Here is a 17817-nt window from a genome sequence, read left to right on the forward strand (position 1 = left end):
GATCCTAGGACGAGCTCTATAAGAACCCCCTCCTCTCCTCTAAGAGTAGACCCATCAGTCACCGACGATCGCCAGAGTTCTTCTCCGATTTTTCCGATTGAAGCCGCAGCCCCTCGACTTGTGCTCGCCGCGATTTCACGCCGGTGGAGGTCATCGGAGGCTGTGGTAAGTCCCTCCTCCTCTTCCTCCCTTCTCTCCCTTCCTTTCCGTGCCGGTGGACATGATGCCGGCGACAAAAGTCATCGGATTTCGTCGGAAAAGGGAAGCCCTGTTCGGCCTCTCCCTTTTTCTGATTTTTAAGGCATCGACGGTCATGCCGACCGTCGGCTCTGGCCCCTCCGAACTCGAAAGAAGGTCGTCCCTTGCCGCCGGCCACTGCCAGACAAGGTGCGGTTGTAAACGGCCGGTTTAAGGTACGGGGACCTCTAGGTCCCCTGTTTCGGCCAAAGAAGGTCACGGGAAAAAGAAAAGAAAAGAAAAAGGAAAAAGAAAAGAAAAAGAAAAAGAAAAGGAAAAGGAAAAAGAAAAGAAAAAGAAAAAGAAAAGGAAAGGAAAAAAAAAAAAGAAAGAAAAGGAAAAAAAAGGAAAAGAAAAAAAAAAGAAAAAGGAAAAAAGAAAAAGAAAAAGAAAAGAAAAGAAAAATATATATTTATATGATAATAATAATAAAAAATAATAATAATAATACATATGAAAGAAGTTTCTCTCATCCCTCTCTAAAGTCTTTCTCTCTCTAAAATTGAATTTTTTCTCTCTCTACTTTCTCTCTCTAAAAATTTTCTCTCTCTAAGAAGCCTATGAATCTCCTATTAGGCCATCTTCTCCACTCCTAAGGACCTATGACTTTAAATCAGTTTAGAGCCGAAGAGAGAGATTTATTAGATTGATCATCAAATCGATCATTTCTTTATATTATGTAATTTTATTAAATATGTGAAATAAAATTTATTGATGATTTAATATTTTAAATAGGACTGTCCGATTCTTTTAAGAAAGATTAAAAGGTGCAGGACGATCGAGGTAAGTAGATCCTATGCTCCTTATTTATTTTTTTTAAATGATCATGTTTTTATGCAAAAAATTACTATTAATGAAATCATAATTTTTCATAAAATAAGGATCGGCATATGTGATATGAAAAAGCATATTTTATTATGAGCATTGATTTCATGAATATGTTTTATGAAAATAGCATGATTATGAAATATGAATTTCATTGTTTTTCCATCTATGTATATGTATGCTTTAAAGATATAATGATTTCAAAGGCTCTCAGATAGCTATGAATGAATCCCTTCGGGAAGGTCGACATCCGGAGCTAGTATCTGCACGAAACATGACCCTGCCAGTGGGTATAAAGTTGGCACATGAATTAAGAAATCTGTCGATTAAGAAACATGGCCCTGTCACGGGTATAATAGTGACCTTAGTACGAATGTCTGTGAGCAATATTTGAAACATGACATGAATACGTGATGAAAATAATTTACGATTCATAATTATGAAATATACATGATTTATGCATGCATGATGAGCTTATAACTTGTTTTATTATATGCTCTATGAAATATTTATTTTTACAATAATTGTTATTTGCTAAATGATACATTATCATAGAAAACTTATGCTTGATCCGGTAAGGAAGCGAAAGTCTACTTACTGAGCTGGTGTAGCTCATATTCTTTTTATTTTCTTTTACAGAGAAATAAGGCTAGGACTGATGGAAAGGGAATCCAGGCTTGGGGATCAGCAAAGCAAGCTTGGAAATTTTTGTACTAGGAATTCAGTTTATGTTTATGGATTGTAGTCATTATGAATTTTAAGGCTTGAATTATTTCATCTTTGGATTTAGATGCTCTGAACCAGTTTTGGTTTAATTAAATATTTGAATTGAACTTTATTATTACATTTATTTGCGATACACCTGTTATTATATTTAAGAAGATAAATTTTGGCTTCGTATTATCGTGGGTCCATCTCTCGGTAACATGGCCGTGTTATGTCCCGGATTTGGGGTGTGATATTTTATGGTATCAGAGCCATAGGTTTAATCAAGGGTAGAACTTAAAACCTAACAGTGGGTAGTTAGGTTACGCGTAGTTAGACTCTGACTTAAATTATTAACTGTACTGCAACTCTGTTATAAAATAACGTAATAATGTTGGCATTTGAATAGGAAGCGATGAGCGATAGGGAGGGCGAGACCTTGGCAAATATGGCTGCTTGGACAAGAGAAGCAAGATTGACATCGCGGGGAGCTGACAATCAACCAGTTGAGCAGGCTCCTGATGCATCGGCCACACAGGCGGACATTGCTGGTGTATGTCAAGTGGTGGTTCAGTTTATCCAGCAGTAGGCACAGACTGCTCCTCGACCGACATTATCTATGGAGTCATACTACGAGAGGTTCAGAAGGCTCAACTCACCTCTATTTGAGGGTGGATCTGATCTTATGGCTGCAGAGACATGGATTCGAGAGATGGAAAAGATGTTTGATGCCCTGCAATACCCTGAGAATGAGAATGTGAAGGTCCGATTAGCCATTCCTATGTTAAAAGGAAATGCCGAGTTTTGGTGGACTGCAATAAAAATTGCCTATGGGAACAATGATGATCAGCTCACTTGAGAAGAATTCAAAGAGATATTTTATGATCAGTACTTTCCGGGGACAATGAGATTGGTAAAAGAAAATGAGTTTCTAGCCTTAAAGCAAAAGGATGATATGACGATGTTAGAATATGCTAACAAATTTAATGAGCTAGGCCACTTCTGCCCCCAGCTTATGGAATTCGAAAGGAGTAAAGCTAACAGATTCGAACAAGGTCTAAGATATGGAATTTGATCCCGTCTGTCTTCTCATATTTTCAATAACTACAAGGATGTACTAGAGTGAGCTTTGAAAGTGGAGTCTGAATTGAAAAGAGCAGATCTAGAAAGAGGAGATAAGAAGAGACCTAGATCAGCAGGAAATCTAAAGGATCAGCAGAAAAATTTTAAAAATAATAACTCTGATAAGAAGAAAGAATCTTCATCCTGCTCCTACTGTGGAAAAAATCACAATGGACCTTGTCTCAAGAGGATAGGAGCATGCTTCTTATGTGGTGAGAAAGGACATATGGCTCGTGATTGTCCAAATAAGAAAAGAGATGACTCTAGACCTAACAAACCAGTTGATCAAAAACAAAAAGGAAATGCACGAGTGTTTACTTTAAACCAGCAGGAGGTCAATGCAAATGATCAAGTGGTGACAGGTATTATCCCAGTCAATTCTATTCATGCTCGTGTGTTATTCGATTCTAGCTCTTCTCACTCTTTTATATTTCTCAAGTTTGCTACTTCTTTGAATTGTGTGCTTAGAAAACTAAATGAACCATTATATGTTAGCACACCTTTTAAAAATATTGTTGTTGCTAACATTATTTTCAAGAATTGTATAATCCAAATAGAAGAAAAAGAATTAGCAGCAGATTTGATTCAGCTAAATATGTATGATTTTTACGTTATTCTTGAGATGAATTGGTTATCTTCGTACCATGCACATATTGATTGTTTTGAAAAAAGAGTGATATTTCAAATTTTGGATGAACCATAATTCTTCTTTCAAGGCGAAGTTCATAATACGGAACCAAAGCAATCTTTGGGTATTATCTCAATCATGAACGCAAGAAAAGCTTTAAGGAAAGGATGCAAAGCATTTTTGGCCCATGTAGTAGACGTCGAGAAGGAAAAAATAAAATTGGATGATATCCCAATTGTCAAGAAATTTTCTGATATTTTTCTAGATGAACTATCCGGACTGCCCCCAGAGCGTGAGGTTGAATTTAAAATTGATATCACCCCAGGAACCGGACCTATTTCAAAACCTCCTTATCAGATGGCTCCCGTAGAATTACGAGAATTAAAGGATCAACTGCAAGAACTTTTAAATAAAAAGCTTGTTCGACCAAGTACATCACCTTGGGGAGCTCCTGTGTTATTTGTGAAAAAGAAAGATGGGAGCATGCGTTTATGCATTGACTATCGGGAGTTGAACAAGATAACCATAAAGAATAAATATCCTCTTCCTCGAGTAGATGACTTATTTGATCAACTTCAGGGTGTACAAGTTTTCTCCAAAATTGACTTATGATCAGGCTATCATCAATTAAGAATTAGAGATGAAGATGTACCTAAGACTGCATTTAGGACTAGGTATGGCCATTATGAATTTTTAGTAATGCCTTTTGGACTAACTAATGCACTGGCTGCTTTTATGGATATGATGAACAGGATTTTCAAGCCGTATCTGGATCAATTCGTTGTTGTTTTTATTGATGATATCCTAGTTTATTCTAAAAATATAGAGGAACATGAGAAATATTTGAGGATTGTGTTTTAGACCTTGAGAAAAGAGAAGCTCTTCGCCAAGTTTAACAAGTGCGAGTTCTGGTTGGATAGTGTTGTCTTCCTCGGCCATGTAATATCTAAGGAAGGAATCTCAGTCGATCCAAAGAAGATAGAAGCCGTGGTGAATTGGCCTCATCCGACTAATATGACGGAAGTTAGAAGCTTCTTAGGCTTGGCTGGTTATTATAGAAGATTTGTTAAGGGATTTTCTCAAATTGCAATTCCTCTAATCCGCTTAACTCAGAAACGAATAAAATTTGAATGGAGCAGTGAATGTGAGCAGAGTTTTCAAGATCTGAAGCAATGATTGATATCTGTCTCAGTTCTTACCTTACCATCTAATAAAGGAGGATTTGTCATTTATAGTGATGCTTCCAAGAAAGGATTAGGTTGTGTGTTGATGCAGAACGATAAGGTCATAGCTTATGCTTCTCGACAACTAAAAGCCTATGAGCAGAATTATCCGACCCATGATTTGAAGTTAGCAGCTATTATTTTTGCTTTAAAGATTTGGTGACACTATTTATATGGACAATCATGTGAAATCTTTACTGATCATAAAAGCTTGAAATACTTATTTACTTAAAAAGAGCTGAACATGAGGCAAAGAAGGTGGCTTGAACTATTAAAAAATTATGATCTAAATATTAAATATCATCCTGGAAAAGCCAATGTGGTGGCAGATGCACTTAGTAGGAAGTCTTCAGCGAATGTGATGACTCTGCTATCCTTTCAGCAATAAATTCTGAGGGATCTTGAAGATTTACAAATTGAAGTGAATTGTACTGATGTTAAGAATGTGTTAGCAAATTTAATGGTACAACCAACATTGATCGAATAGATAAAAGCGGCCCAACAAAGTGATATTCATTTATGTCAGTTTAAGAAGGACATGGAGAAAGGGCTACGAACTGAGTTTAGGCTACATATAGATGGAACTCTTAAGTTTGGAAACAAATTATGTATACCAGGAGATTCTGAACTAAAAAAGAAAATTTTGGAAGAAGCCCATAAATTCCATTTCTTCTTTCATCCTGGTAGTACAAAGATGTATAGAGATTTAAAATAACTCTTCTAGTGGAATGGAATGAAGCAGGAGATAGCTCGGTTTGTATCTCAATGCTTAGTATGCCAGCAAGTGAAAGCCGAACATCAAAGACCTGCTGGTTTGCTAAGACCATTAGAGATACCAGAATGAAAATGGGAGCATATCACGATGGATTTCGTTACTGGACTTCCAAGGACAACAAGAAAAAATGATGCAGTGTGGGTGATTATTGATCGGCTTACTAAATCAGCTCACTTTCTACCTTTTCGAGTTGGTACTCCACTTGATAAGTTAGCCCAGATGTATATTGATAGAATTGTACGCCTGCACGGTGTTCCAATAAGTATTGTGTCTGATCGAGATCCACGATTCGTATCTAGATTTTGAAAAAGTTTTCAAGATACTTTGGGGACAGAATTGAGGCTTAGTACTGCATTTCATCCCCAGACCGATGGCCAATCTGAAAGGACAATTCAAACTCTTGAGGACATGTTAAGAGCTTGTGCTTTTGATTTTGGAAAACATTGGGATAATCATATGACATTGATTGAATTTGCATATAATAACAATTTTCATTCTAATATCCGGATGGCACCCTATGAAGCCCTATATGGAAGAAAGTGTAGATCCCCTCTGTATTGGGATGAAGTAGGTGAAAAGAAATTAATAGGTCCCGAGTTAGTTCAAGATGCTAGAGACAAATTTTATGTAATCAAGAGAAGACTCAAGGCAGCACAGGATAGACAGAAGAGTTGGACAGATAGAAAAAGAAGAGAATTAGAATTTTAAGTCGGTGATTATGTTTTTCTAAAAGTATCACCTACTAAGGGTGTCATGAGGTTTGAGAGACATGGCAAGCTGAGTCTGCGATTTATTGGACCTTTTAAATTTTAAATCGAGTAGGAGATGTTGCTTACGAACTAGCCTTACCACCAGATTTATCCAAAGTGTACAATGTCTTTCACGTTTCACTACTGAGAAAGTTTGTACTTGATCCAAATAGTATGAAAAAGTATGAGCCATTGCAGGTTCATGAAGATCTAACCTATGAAGAATTTTTCCTCCGAATTATTGATCGAAAAGAGCAAGTTCTAAGACGGCGTATCATTTTGTATGTAAAGATTCATTAGAGTAATCATGAAGAGAGAGAGGCCACATGGGAGCTTGAAGATGATATGAAGACGAGATATCCACACTTATTTAAAAATGAAGGTATGTTAAATTTCGAAGACGAAATTTTTTTTAAGAGGGTAGAATGTTGTAACCCGGCTCGATGGGCCAAAAGCCCACTAAGCCCATAAAAAAAAAACAGAGAGGAAGACTCTCGATCAGAGTCTTCCCTTCCCCGGTTTCGATCAGGAATCGGAGTCCTAGGGCCATTAAAAGATCCTAGGACGAGCTCTATAAGAACCCCCCTCCTCTCCTCTAAGAGTAGACCCATCAGTCACCGACGATCACCAGAGTTCTTCTCCGAGTTTTTCGATGGAAGCCGCGGCCCTCGACTTGTGCTCACCGCGATTTCACGCCAGTGGAGGTCATCGGAGGCTGTGGTAAGTCCCTCCTCCTCTTCCTCCCTTCTCTCCCTTTCTTTCCGTGCCGGTGGGCATGACTGCCGGCGACAGGAGTCACCGAATTTCGTCGAAAAAGGGAAGCCCTGTTCGACCTCTCCTTTTCCTGATTTTTAAGGCACTGACGGTCACGCCGACCGCTGGCTCTGGCCCTCCGAACTCGGAGGAAGGTCGTCCCTTGCCGCCGGCTACCGTCGGGCAAGGTGCGGTCGTGAACGGTTGGTTTAAGGTGCGGGACCTCTAGGTCCCCTGTTTCGGCCAAAGAAGGCCACGGGAAAAAGAAAAGAAAAGGAAAAAAGAAAAGAAAAAGAAAAAGAAAAGAAAAGGAAAAAGAAAAAGAAAGAAAAAAAAAAAAAAAAAAAAAAAAAAAAGAAAAGAAAAAAAAATATATATTATATAATATGATAATAATAAAAAATAATAATAATAATAATAATACATGAAAGAAGTTTCTCTCATCCCTCTCTAAAGTCTTTCTCTCTCTAAAATTAGACTTTTCTCTCTCTACTTTCTCTCTTCTAAAAATTTTTCTCTCTCTAAAAAGCCTATGAATCTCCTATTAGGCCATCTTCTCCACTCCTAGGGATCTATGACCTTAAATCAGTTTAGAGCCGAAGGGAGAGATTTATTGGACTGATCATCAAATCGATCATTTCCTTATATTATGTAATTTTATTAAATATATGAAATAAAATTTATTGATGATTTAATATTTTAAATAGGACTGTCGATTCTTTTAAGGAAGATTAAAAGGTCCAGGACTATCGAGATAAGTGGATCTTATGCTCCTTATTTATTTTTAAATGATCATATTTTTATGTAAAGAATTGCTATTGATGAAATCATAATTTTTCATAAAATAAGGATCGATATATGTGATATGAAAAAGTATATTTTATTATGAGCATTGATTTCATGAATATGTCTTATGAAAATAGCATGATTATGAAGCATGAATTTTATTATTTTTTCATCTATGTATATGTATGCTTTAAGAAAGATATAATGATTTCAAAGGCTCTCAGATGGCTATGAATGAATCCCTTCGGAAAGGTCGACATCCGGAGCTAGCATCCACATGAAACATGGTCCTGCCAGCGGGTATAAAGTTGGCACATGAATTAAGAACTCTATCGATTAAGAAATATGATCCTGTCACGGATATAATAGTGACCTTAGCACGAATATCTGTGAGCAATATTTGAAACATGACATGAATACATGATGAAAATGATTTACGATTCATAATTGTGAAATGTACATGATTTATGCATGCATGATGAGCTTATAACTTATTTTATTATATGCTCTATGAAATATTTATTTTTATAATAATTGTTATTTGCTAAATGATGCATTATCATAGAAAACTTATGCTTGATCCGGTAAGGAAGCGAAAGTCTACTTACTGAGCTGGTGTAGCTCATATTTTTTTTATTTTCTTTTCATGTACAGAGAAATAAGGCTAGGACTGATGGAAAGAGAATCCAGACTTGGGGATCAGCAAAGCAAACTTGAAAATTTTGCACTAGAAATTCAGTTTATGTTTATGGATTGTAGTCATTATGAATTTTAAGGCTTGGATTATTTCATCTTTGGATTTAGATGCTCTGAACTAGTTTTGGTTTAATTAAATATTTGAATTGAACTTTATTATTATATTTATTTGTGATACACTTGTTATTATATTTAAGAAGATGAATTTTGGCTTCGTGTTATCGTGGGTCTATCCCTCGGTAGCATGACCGTATTATGTCTCGAATTTGGGACGTGACATTTCAAGTAAACAAGCAGTCATGGCTGGATTGAGCCGCCAAACTATTGAATTGTGACCTCCGGCCTACACCCCTCATGGAATTGAAAGGCCTACTCGGATCCTGTGAAGTTTGTCACAAGGCTTAACCAGAGGTATGTAATACAGGTCTAGATTAGCGAGGCACAAATTACCACTCAGTTTAGGTGGCACAGGTCAGTATAGTTTGGTCCAATGTAGCTACATTTGGTGCAGTTAGTGCAAACAATGAGGCCAAAAATAGGCATAGATTAGCAATATACCAGCATGATCCAAAATGGTTATGGCACAGTTCTTCATAGTCTAATACAATTAATTTGATTTGAATAGTTTAGGCACACATAAAGCCCATTTTGTAGCGATGAGACCTATTGATCAGATTGAGGATGTCCCATAATTGATAATAAATAAAAAAAGGAAATGACTAAACAAAATTGAACTGTCACATTTGCTGTTCAGAAAGCGTAGACCAGACAATGTAGTGATGAGAATTAGGGTTAAGATCAGGATCACCTAACCCGACCCAAACTTCGCCATCAGGCTTGGCCCAAATGAGTCTTTCTGGCCCAATTGCACTTTTCCGAGAGCATAAAATATCGGTCTCCAAATTTAAAAACCAAATGAAATATAAGCAAAAGGTTGTAGGAGAGAAATAATAAAATAGCCATTCCAAACCTTTGCATGTTCTAAGGGCCTAAAAGTAGCGATTGAGAAGGTTCCCCAACAAAGCTGCTAGCTATCGACCAAAGGAATATTAGTGGGGAGGGGCATTCTCTCCATGCTCTCAATCACATTACACCTTTCATAATTGCACACCCTTTTTTGTGGTGAACATTATATCGCTTCTCAAATCACCCCCTTACACATCATGTATTGGAAAATATGAGTGCCTTAGCTTTATGACTAACCTCTACACACGTTAAACAAGGTGCTTAATATGAATTCAACCGCTCTCACAAGCAAACATCATTCTTATGTTGTCCTTATTCTGAGAAAAATAAGCCAATTCCTTATGAATATATCTCCCTCAATGTTCCCATGTTTGGTGGGCATCCCACTCACGACATTTTCTCGTTCTACGTCAATGGTTATGATCGCCACTGCTTTATATCACAATCCTTACTTTAGTCTTGACTCATATCGTAGTCTCGGACTTTTTTCGCATGATCAATTAAGTACATGCTCAAGAATACTTGTTGCCTCATTTTTTTTCGATTTTCTTTGTGCTGGTACTTTTCTTAGCAAAAGCATAGATTTGTCATATAATCTCAATTGTCAATTCCCTTCATCTTTCTATTGGTAATTCGGGTTTGAAACTCTCAGATTTAAAATTGTAGATATTTTGTGTTAAGATTGAATTTAGGAACAAATCTAAAACAAAGGTGTTAGGTTGATCCAACCAACCAAATGGTCCATCAATTGAACCATATGAGCATTAGTTTCATCAATTAATCAACAACGGTAATGTGTTTTCTATTTATCTTATATAGTTTATGATAATAGCTTTAGCTGAATAAAATCCATCATGAATTGGTTAGCAGTTGTGGATTTTCTATACTGTTTTTCTGTTAACCAAATAGGAGCTAGCCCGTAGGCTTGTTGTACATCTCTCTTTTTTTTTTTTTTTTTTTTTTTCTTTTTTTTTTGACGAGCAGGCTTGAACATCTCTCACTGGTACTTGTACGATAAATACATGTTCGGTTTCATCGGATGGCTGAACAATGATTATTGGAGGTCTTTTTGAGTATTTCAGTGATAGTTTTATCAATTTTTGATAAATGTAGTGACATCTTATTGATGTCTGACGTTGATCAACTTGTTACATGATATTTTTCTACATAAAATTAGGATTTATCTCTCTTTAAGGTTGAAAATTGAGTTTATAAGGCTAACATAATTTTAACTCCAAGGTTACCCTAGCCGCACTCTTTAATCGTTTAAATATGTACTTCCAAAAGATATTGAGGAAAGGTGATTCCAATCATCGCAGACCACCAGAAAACTATTCCTTCAAACCATAAGATTTCTTTGCAGTCTTCTCATACTTAATTACCAAGCGAACTCAAGAACGTATATACCTCAACAGTGGAGGCTATAAATACATCAATTCTTATATAAGCTTGGCTCTCTTTTTAGTTCTCCCCCACTCTAAGTTGATCTTTGATTGGACCATGAGACAAGTGATTGCAGCAAACTTTACTTTATTAATTTGAGGTGCAAAAAGCTGAGACCCATAAAGGAGCCCTCCCCCGTGATCAATAGCCCAAGGAAAGATGAGGAGAGTCGGAGAAGCAAAAGGTGGTGAAAGACTAGAGAATAAGAACCCTGGCAGCAGAATTCATTTTTCCCAACAAAAAAAGACTAGAATAGGAACCAAAGGAAGAAGGCAGAGCTGGCATACTCCTCCATTTTAAACTACCCTACCTTTCCTCAAAGCCAGAGTAGCCAAACCAACAGCACAAACAAAAGAGAGGGAACTAAAGGAACGAGAGAGAGAGAGAGAGAGAGAGAGAGAGAGAGAGAGAGAGAGGGAGAGGAGGAGGAGGAGGAGGAACAGGAAGCGACATGAAAGGAAGAGTAGGAGGAGGTGGAGGAGGGAATGGAGGGGCTCCAACAGACCTTCTGGTCTGCCTTCCCTCTAGACATCATCTGACACTGATGCCAAAGCCCATCTGTAGCCCATCTCGGCCCACAGAGGCCAGCAAGCGCCGGTCGTCGAGGTCCGGCAACCGGGGCCAGGCCAGCCCCCTCTTCAAGGCCAAGACCAAGCACATGAGCTCAGAGATCGCCGAGCCGACGTCTCCCAAGGTCACCTGCGCCGGCCAGATCAAGGTGAGGTCTCGGCCCAGTCCCAGAGGCAGCCGCGGCAAGGACTGGCTCTCACTTGTGGAGGACATAGAGAGGCTCCACAAGCACCGGAAGAGGACCAACTGGCGTCAGACCCTTGGCATCAAGAAGGAAATCATGCAGTTCCTCGGAGCCTTCCGGGGACTCCGCTTCCATATGAGGTGCTTCGGCTTGTTCCATGGCTCGGTAGACTGCACCACCGATGAAGAAGATGAGGACGAAGAGGAGGAGAAGGAAGTGGACAGCAGTGGCTCTAGTAATATATTCTCTAAGTGGTTTATGGTTCTAGAAGAGAACCAACATCGTAGATATGGGAAAGAAGTAGAGGAAGTGAAAGAAGAAGAGAGAGATGGTACTACTTTCGAGGAGGTTGCACCACCTCCAAACGCTCTATTGCTCATGAGGTGTCGATCGGCGCCAGCCAAGGGTGGTTGGAGGGAGAGGAGGCGACTGCAAATTGATCAAGGAGGAGGAGAAAGAGAGAGAGAGATTGGTGCTGATGAGCTATGCCCCTGACTTCTTCAAGGTCTCGACAGACATTGCAAAGGAGACTTGGATCGTTGGGAGCATGGATCCTTTAGCAAGGAATCGAAGCTGGAAGAGATAATGGATGACGATAGAAGAGTGGTGACGGTGGTGATAGCTAATTTTTTTGCATGATGCTTGTGGTGTTGGTGGTAGATTAATCTCTTTTCTCTACTTTTTGGTTTTTTTGGGTGATTATAGATTTTGTATGTGCGAGCTTATGTTCTTTCCCGATTTTGATATGCTTTTTTTTTTTTTTTTTTTGCCCTCTGGAAAATCCAAAAAGCAGAGGTGATTTGTTTTGATATTTCGTTACCCTTGTACAGTCTCTTGATGCTGGTTGCCTCTTTTACTTTGTTGAAGGGAATCTATAGTATAGCTTCTTTCATAAGTCTCTCTCTCTCTCTCTCTCATGTGTATCTCATAGAAATGTCTCATCTTTGTGTATTTATATAGATGCATATGCAATGTGTATTGACGTTGTCTATGCAGAAACACACGCACACGCATGGATATGTTACTTGGTCGGGAAGTTTCCAGGAAGGGGAGTGTTGCTACAAGTTTTCGGGCCGAGGTGATCGGGATCCTACTGATCTGAACTTTGGTATTCATCTGAAAACTACAGCTTTTTGAAAAATTTGAAAAAGAAGTTCATTTTTATTGAAGATTCTTCGATAAAAGATTCTTCGATATCTAAACCAACCAGAACTTAAAATCAGTATAGAAAAGATAATAAAAAGAGCATATGCCTGTTCTCTTTGACAAAAATTTATCAGAGAGTTTCCTGTGCCCCCCTCCTCCTTTATATTAGAGGATAGTCGTGTGTTATCTCTAAATTCGATAGTAAAAGTGGAGATGGAGATGACAAAATCGATCCGATCCGATGGGTATGTACCCTACCTAAACTCAATCAAATCCAAAAAATAAGATTTGACCGGATTTGGATTCAGATTTGGATAAAATTTGAAAACTGTAGCTCGGATATGGATAGGATATGGGTAGTGCTATTTTTTATCCAAATCCGAATTCGAATCCGACCCGAACCTATAGGTATGGATAATACCCGAACCCATACATGAATATATATGTTTATAATTCTGTTTTGATTAATAATATGCATAAAATTATTTTGATTATTTATATGTTCTATGTTGAATTATAATTCTATTTCTATGTTTGATTTTTATAAATTTAAACTTATAAATTATGTTCTATGTTGAATTGATAATTTTGTTTTGATTGATAATATGTATAAAATTATTTTAGTTGTTTATTTTTTTTGGGTATGGGATAGACATGGGGCGGGTATGGGTTGGGTATGGAGAAATAGATTACTCGTGGATATCCTCGAACTAATTAGGTATGGAGGTGGATATCTCTTTTCTTATCCGATCGGATATCAGATAAAATTTGGGTATAGGATATTAAGTTTGAGTCTGGAGATGGGTAGTACAATATCCGACCCAAACCCTACCCATTGCCATCCCTAGGTGGAGAATCAATGCCTATGATTGCAAAGATCGCAGATAGTGGGTTACAGGCATTATTTACATGATATTAGCTCACGTGCCTATGATTAAAAGAAACTGCTCGAGATTTTGGGAGAATTCTTTAGGGCAATCTTTATCTCTATAACGGCCTGATGGTCTAGAGCTTTGTCTCTTGTCGTCGACATGTCTCTGACCTCTGAATCAGCACAAGTCCGATTTGGAGATTGAGTGGTGGCCGATGTTGAATCAGTTGTCTAGTCTTTTGTTCTGATCCCCTAGGAAGTCCTTCGTCTTTTTTAAAAGTTGTCGGTATTAGATCCAAGATGAGTGTTCGGTCATAATCCGATGAAGGAAAGTCGAGATCGGATGGTAAATTTCTTCCACAACAGGGGATAAATTGAGTGTTATTGAAAGCTATTGCAAAGCATTAATTGTATTTTGCGCATATATTATTATAAGGATGAAGCCCTAATTAAGGTCATGGTGGGGAAAGATGTTGGCCTAGTGCATCTTGAACATATTTTCTTTTAGGAAAGGGAGGTGTAACCTTGATCCAATTGCAGTGTTGAAAGTGCAACAGCAAAATAGCTAGGCGCAGGCCCAGTCAGGCATTATGTACCTCAGTGTCATGAGGCATCAACTGCAACTCCATGGGCGCATGTCATTTAATGGTTTGTTGATGTGCCCAAAGCAATTGATCTACCTTCTGGGCTTAATTCTGGTGATCTAGTGGCTGGTTGGCCAACTATGGAGTAGTCTTGTTATAGTTAATTCAAAAGTAAAAGAAACAAGCACAACACCGTGTTCTTCAATTCCTACAGAATGGGCATTGATCTCTCAGTGAATAAATAAGGATAGCCGGAAATTAGTGCTTAAATGCTTGTTAATTCGGTGTTTAGGAGGAAACATAAATGGCCATAAGAATTCCACTGCAGATATCTGTGTGAATATGTCTTCATAAATTTTCTTAACACTAATGTACCTACTGAGAAATGGAGCCGTAGGAAACTTGAATGATTTTAGCAGAAAGCCGTGTCAAGTATTTTCAGAAGATATTAAAACTTGGTTGTGCAAAGTGAAATTTGTTATGAAGGGATTGCAGAGATATGATGATGTCAGTCATCTATTGATTACAAGAAATCCATGCGTGAGTATTGCTGTGATTACTATAAGGAACTTCTAGTTGATATAACAGCAGGGTTTAGAGAAGTAGTAGTAATTTTTGTATCTAGAAGTCATAGTGTTTTGGCACCTTGTACTTGTCCTTGCTTAATGAGTTTGATTTTAATGTGCGCTACATATCTGCTAAACCTTCTCAAAATGAACTATATTTCTTCTCTCCCATTCTTTATGTAAAATGTCAAAGCGCATGGCAAATCCTAACTCCCCAACACTATTAGAAGCTCGATTTGCAGTACCATACAACCTGTCATTACTTTTCTACACCATCATCATTGCAAAAGTTTCTGTTACATTGTTATTTATGCCACAGCTTTTTCATAGATTAGTGTTTAATTAAATTTTAGATTAAAAACTTCAGCAGAGATTCTCTAACGACCATCATAATTACCAACACTAGTATAACTGTCATTTATAGGACAAAGTGCTGAAACTATTTGGTATGCTGTCTGCATGTAAAAGAAGTATGGTCCTACCACATTTCTTAAGTGAGAGAAGGAATCTCTTTTCATGAGCTAAACATAATAACTAAGCAACCTCTCTAGCAACAAAAGATCAGCTCCACTTTGCAAATTGCAGGAGAGTTAATTACTGTTTTGGTCACCGGCCTATAAAAGATTGTAACAAAATAGTCACTAATCTATAACATGTAACAAAATGATCATTGATCAATTTCAATTTTATAACAAAATAATCACTGTCCTATAACATGTAACAAAATAGTCATCGATCAATTTCAATTCTATAACAAAATGGTCACTTTGATTAATTCCGTCCATTAGTCTAAGAATATAACAGAACGATCATTTTGTTATAAAATTGAAGTTGATCGATGACTATCTTGTTACATATTATAGATCAGTGATCATTTTGTTACAAAATTGAAATTGATCGATGACCACTTTATTACATGTTATAGATCAGTGACTATTTTATTACAATCTTTTATAGGTCAGTGATCAAAAAAGTAATTAACCCATTGCAGGACGAGGCTCAAGATCATAGAGGTTCCTGATATTGGTCAATGTGAACATCTGGAGACCCAAATGCGGTTTGATTTGAATATAAACATAGTACAATGGATAAGGAAATCACACTATGATTCTGAAACCTTTGAAGAACAAATATGCAATAATTGATGATACTGATAGGCTGCATGAGGTACAAACTTCAGCAAATTAAAAATATCAGCGAGAAGATAGAGGTATCTTCGAAATCTGGTTTAGCCACCAAAGAGATTAACTGATGAACAAAGTTTTAATCAAACACACAAGAAAATTGAGATAAAATTTTATAAAACATATTTTGGCAATCTCTAGTAAACAACCCGAATAATTATAAAGAGATTATTGAAGTCTACAAGGTTGCTAAGAAACATATGCCGACTTCTATGAAACAACTTAAGTGAGTGAAAGCTCACATGCCCTAAAACATATTTTGGCCTCCTTTACTCTCCTTTTTCTTCAGTATTATGGTCCACATGCAGGAGAACTACATGCAGTGAGTGAAAACTCATATCTATGGTCGTGCCATTATCTTTATGATAAATAAGGTCAAAGTTGTAGTTTTCATTTGGTTGCTTTATGCTTTTGGCCTTAGCTAGCCTTCAAATCTTTTGAAGGTCATGTCTGCTTTTTTTTTAAATCCTTCAAATATATATCACCAGGAAATAATTCTTGATTATATATGTTAAAGGGTGACTCTGAATTAATGTGCAAGAAACTGATTGTTAGGACTACTCTTCATGTTTAGCTATATATACTGTGAGAACTGGTCCTTCAAGAACAAAGTGACAGCAGTGGCGGCACAGAGAAAAGATGATGACACCACAAAATGTTGTGATTGAACACAACAGAAGACAAAGTAATTTTCTTTTTCTTAGAAAAAAGGATCCATTAAATCTTTCACCCTGAACACATCCTAAAGCGGCGTATGAAATGTCGATCTTAACTAGCCTAACCATTAAGCAAGTGGAAGAATTTGTATATAAACCTCTATCTTATTAAAAAAATTTATAGATATGTTTTTGAGCCTTAGATTGACCATTACATGCCGCTGAAAGATTTGAGTCACAGGCGAATCAGTTTCCATGTTGGTCCGCTGTGAGTGATCATGGCTCTACTAATCCAATGCAAGGTCTACGGTTTAAGTTAAAGCTCTCTAAGGAACAAAGGTAACTATATTGTGTAATTAGCAAGACTCAATTCCAAAATAATTAGCTAATACAAACACTTCGATCATTATTAATTCACAGAAGGTAGACAGTCTGTTGCATATAGCCAGAACAAGACACCTCAGAGCTGGACAACATGTGTGTAGTCATGATAAATGGAGCAGAAAGTTGTTCAAGATAGAAGAATCATCACTATTTTTGTATTATTTATGCAGCGAGAAACAAAGAGAAAAGTGGTCGCAAGTGTACCCATTGCATAGCTTTTTCCTTTGTCCTGGTGAGAGACCTTTTTCTTTTTTATTTTTCCCCTCATCTTTTCTTCATTCCAAAGATGCCTCCAATTGCAAATTTGCAAGTTCTCACTTCTTTCTTCAGATAATTGGCTCATCAAATTATTGCAAATTTGAATTCTAACCGATGGCTCTATAGCATTTTTCACCAAAAGCAACCACCGGTATGTACATTGTCATGGATATCATCTGGTTTCTCTTTATTTCAGGGACGGATCAGCGTAACCAAACCATGAGCTATTTAGAGGACGGGTGTGGCTTGCAGTGTCGCTCCTGAGAACGCAATATCCATGTTGAAGCTTCACTTGATGGGTTAGCTTCTGTATACTGTTTGAGAAGCTACCATGCTATCGTAACCACATAGATTTTGAGAATCCCATGCTGCCTTGTCCTCCATTCCAAATAGGCTATGAACTAAGTCTGCTCTGCTCCTATTTATAATAACTTAGTGTCTCATCTAGAAAAATAAATTAGAAGATATTATTTAGATTTTCTAGTCTATGTAAATATCTAAGACCT

At 37.3% G+C, this 17817-nt stretch overlaps 1 pseudogene; it reads left to right on the forward strand.

Annotated features, from left to right (window-relative positions):
• Window positions 1-11116: 11116 nt before the first annotated feature.
• LOC140854110 (uncharacterized) lies at window positions 11117-12421 on the forward strand (annotated as a pseudogene).
• Window positions 12422-17817: the final 5396 nt, after the last annotated feature.

Source organism: Elaeis guineensis, chromosome 15 (genome assembly GCF_000442705.2).
Source record: "Elaeis guineensis isolate ETL-2024a chromosome 15, EG11, whole genome shotgun sequence".
Taxonomy (NCBI): Eukaryota; Viridiplantae; Streptophyta; class Magnoliopsida; order Arecales; family Arecaceae; genus Elaeis; species Elaeis guineensis.